Below are 4,406 nucleotides of genomic sequence, written 5' to 3' on the forward strand. Positions count from 1 at the left end.
GAGAGGGGCTTTCAGGTCATAGGTGGATTGAGAGATTCTTTGATTCCTGTGGGTGTAACTCTCTTCAGGGCCCTCAAGAAGAAATTTAGAGGAAAGAAAGGGTCAGAGTTCAGTCCTCAATTCCCACTTCTCTGAGGTCTATGGGATAGTGGGCAGTATTTTCCATTTGGTGGAGTTTCTGAAAAACAACTCAAGAACATATGCTAAGATGTTATCTTTCAATTTCTATAGGGAACCCAAACACCCTGCGACTCTGGCTTGCTTGTTACCATCTTCTTTTTTATCAGGTTGCTTTCTTACTTTTCAAGGCTGGATAAGTGCCTAGAATTTCCCTTGAAGGAATTCAAGGTTCTTTATTTTCTTGGTTTGGGAGTCCCAGTTGGCCCCCAAGAGAGGAATCCCTGCTCCATCTCAAGAGTTCTTTATATATTCTAGAGGCAGGAGACTCGCTGGAGCCCAGGAGTTGGAGGTTGCTGTGAGCTGTAATGCCACGGCACTCTACCCAGGGGGACAGCTTGAGGCTCTATCTCAAAAAAAAAAAGAGTTCTTTATATATCTAAACACAAGTTTTTGTTTTTTTTTTTTTTTGGAGACAAAGTCTCACTTTGTTGCCCAGACTAGAGTGCTGTGGTGTCAACATAGTTTATAGCAACCTCAAACTCCTGGGGTCAAGTGATCATCCTGCCTTACCCTCGCAAGTAACAGGGATAATAGGCACCAGCTACAACACCCAGCTAATTTTTTCTACTGTTAATAGAGATGGAGTCTCACTCTTGCTCAGGCTGGTCTCAAAGTTCTGAGCTCAAGCAATCCTCCTGCCTCAGCCTCCTACAGTGCTGGGATTACAGGTGTGAGCTACCACACCCCACCTCTTTTTGTTTTCTTAATAATGTGGTGAAATAAAATTTATCAGAAGGCAGCCATTATTTTGGAATGAGAATGAGCTTCTGCATTAGACACCAACAGACAAGACCAAACCAGAATGGAATGGAGTCGCTAGTGCTAGGTACCTCATAATCAAACTGGCCAATGTGCCAAACCCAGGAGATTCACAACAAATGCCTCAGGAAGTCCCCTCTGCCTTAACCCATACATGATCAGGAAGCCCCCTCTGCCTTAACCCACACAAGGAAAGTATGGGTTGCTTTTTGCACCATGCTGGTTCCTTGTTCCTGATGAAGCTACTTCACAAAAACTCAATGTTCAACCATGCCCTACAGATGCTGTCCCATTCCTGAGTCCCTAATAAATGCTAATTCAATCATTACATCCAATTTGTTGAAATTTTGCTTTTTAACAGTTTCTTTTTTTAAGTGCAGAATTTTTCTATTTTGATGAAGTCCAGTGCATCCCAAAAGAGTTTATTTTAGGCACTGTGCTTTTGGCATACCTAAGAATTCTTGTCTTACCCAGTCACAAAGCTTTTCCAGCAAATTTCCTTCTAGAAAATTTATAGTTTAAAATTTTACATTTAGGTTTGTGAGCCTTTTTAAATTGATTTTTGTATATAGTGCTAGGTAAGAGCAGGGGTTCCTTTCTTTACATATAGATTTCTCCACAGACTTTATTTAAGTTCTATGTATGCATCTACTACTTTTCCATACCACCAAGGAATAGAGGATATCTGGTGGCTCTCTGTGAAACAACCTATATAAAAACAATGTAAGGCCAAAAGGCAGAAATGATCCAAGACTGATTTCTACAAAAATCTTTAATATAGCTAAAAGTTAAACCATCCATTGTTGCCTAACTTTCCTACTGCTGAACTGCATACTGCTTAAGAGTCACATATTCTTGACAGAGGGAAGATTTGTGACTTCCCCCAAACACTTCTGTAGATAACGTCACTATTGTACAATGTAAGCCTGGTCTTTGAAACACATTCCAGATCCTGCACTGGGGGAAGAGGGAAACCAACTGACGTCACCGAAATGGTCCTCCAACAAGTGCTGCTATCCCTACCGAGGAACTCCTGTTTTCCAAGAAGACAATTTCTGCTTCCTAATCCTCTAAGTTCATCTCCAGCCAACCAGTAGACTCAATTCCCTAGCTCTTTATTCTCCAAATCACCTTTAAAATAAATTCTCCTGGAGATGGACTGGAGAAATTACTCTTGTCTCCTGCCTGGTGCCTTGTGTATTAAACCCCTTCTCCACTACAACTCCTGCTGTCTCAATACGTGTACACTGGTCTTTACGGGTGTAGTGAGCAATGGGAACCATCTGAGAACCACTTTGCCAGTCTCAGCTCATTTCACAGCCCCCCACTCCCCGCAGCCCTTCTCTGTCTCCTCCTTTCCCTTTTCCCGGGGGTAACTCTTCAGAGAGGGCTCCCCGTTAGGCCCCGGGCAGACCTCAGCCCAGTCCGGGGTGTGGTCCTCCGCCATGTTACTCCTCCCTCAATCAGAGGCAGGGACTCCCGCCACGGAAAAGGCCGCGGGACTAGGCTCCGGCCTGACTTCCGGCTTGTCGTAGAGGCTGAGCCGTCTGCGCGTGCGCGGAAGGTCGCTCAGCTCTCACCTCCTTGCTAACCCCGGTCTCCTCTCCACAGCCTAAGCCTAGTCCGCCGCAAGCCACGGGCCCTTCTCTAGACCTCTGGACGCGGGTCGCTGAGCCGCATTTACAGACATTTTACAGATGCCAGAGAGGAAGCCTGCCACGCGCAGGCCGAGGTTCCAACCGGCTTCGTCAGATTATAGTACATTCTTTAGAGAAGTGAGGAGGAAATAAGCAGTTTGTTAAGTGCTTAGCACAGTGTCTAACACATAGCGGGTACATGCTCTGAGCACGTCACCTGATGGCAAATGTTTGCTAAGTGTGAAAAGAGGAGTTCGAAGGGTGCAGGGCTCACAGCCCCCTGCGGAGGCCGGCAGCGCCACGCCCGCTTCCCTTTGCTCCTCCACCGTACCTTCTGCCGAGCGCCCCTTCTCGTGCGCCTGCGCACGCTGTGGCTGCTTCAGTGCTCGTCTCATTTGGCCCCAAACGCGGACCGTCCAGGCCTTCCTTGGTTGCCATAGAGACCGTTGAGCGCCGGATCCGGGAGCGCTGAGGGGCTAGTGGCTGTGACCCGTGCCTGCTGGGGACCATGTCTTTCCGCGACCTCCGCAGTAAGGCAGCCCCTCCCCCTGTGGCTTGCGGGTCTCCCAGATACTCAGGGCTCCGGCCCGCTGGGGTCCAAGTCAGAGCGCCCCGCTGAGGCTTGAGCAGTCGGGAGCCGGGACTAAACCGCTGCTGCACCCCGGCCGAGTGCCCAGGCCTGCCCCACGGCACTTTCTGCAATGCTAGAAGGTTCTCTGGGTGCCGTTGGCCGCGTGTAACTAAGAACACTTGAAATACGGCTAGTGCGGATGAAGAACTTAATCTTAAATTTTGTCTCATTTATACTTATTTCTATTTACATAGCCACACTGGGTCTTGCCTACCGTATTGTAAGATGCATGGCAAGTTCAGAGACTGTTTGAGTTGGGTTAACTTAGCGTTTAGAAAGAAACAGCAGCAAAACTGAGGAGGCGGCTGAATAATAACAACTTTTTGTTTGTTTTTAACGATCTTCCAGGTACCTTCTGTGTATTTGTATCATTTCACTTAACTCTTTGAACAACTCTGTGCGCCCTGGTTTTAAGAGATGAGGAAACAGGCACAGTGGTGATAGATGCCACTGGATTAGGATTTAGTTGGTCTGAACTCTGAAGTCTGCATCTTTTCCTAAGGGGCTGGTGAGGAAAAGAGAGATGGAAGAGAAACCTTTGCTTGGAGGTTGAGGAAGTGGAAGAATGGGACTGAGAGTATTAGGATGCTTGTGTGGGACACCTGTTGAATACCAGGCTTTTTATCTTATTAGAAGAATATTTTAGTCCTCTTTTTAACAGTGAAAGATGTGGTATAATTTGTGGATGAAATGTTTTGAGGCACAGTGAGGTAAAACAGCTTGATTTAGCTCTCACAGCTAAACCGAGTGGAACCACAAATGAAAATAGAATTGTGTAATTCTGCATCGCTTGCTTTTTATACACCATCATTTTCTGAATCTGAAGCACTAAAGCTGTCTCCACCTGCATAGGAATAGTAGTAGGTGACTGCCAATTTGGTGTAGTCTGAGGAAGGCCAATTTTCTCACCTAATTGCTGATGACCTGAAATTTCAGCATTAGAGATTACTCTTTTCAGTTATAAATTGCTCTTTTTCCACGATATAAATGTCTAGAAAGACACATCATATTTTATTGATGCAGCTACTGGTGCAGTGGCGTGAATCATGTTCGCTGAGATTTCAGAGTGTTTTTGTTTTTGAGGCAGTCTTATTCTGTTGCCCCAGGATAGAGTACGGTGCGACCAGCCTAACTCCCAGCAACCTTAGGTTCCTGGGTTCAAGATCCTCATGCCTCAGACTTCCAAGTAGCTGGGCCTG

The sequence above is a fragment of the Otolemur garnettii genome, unplaced genomic scaffold (assembly GCF_000181295.1).
Source record: "Otolemur garnettii isolate 467f Iridium unplaced genomic scaffold, OtoGar3 scaffold00044, whole genome shotgun sequence".
NCBI classification, from domain to species: domain Eukaryota; kingdom Metazoa; phylum Chordata; class Mammalia; order Primates; family Galagidae; genus Otolemur; species Otolemur garnettii.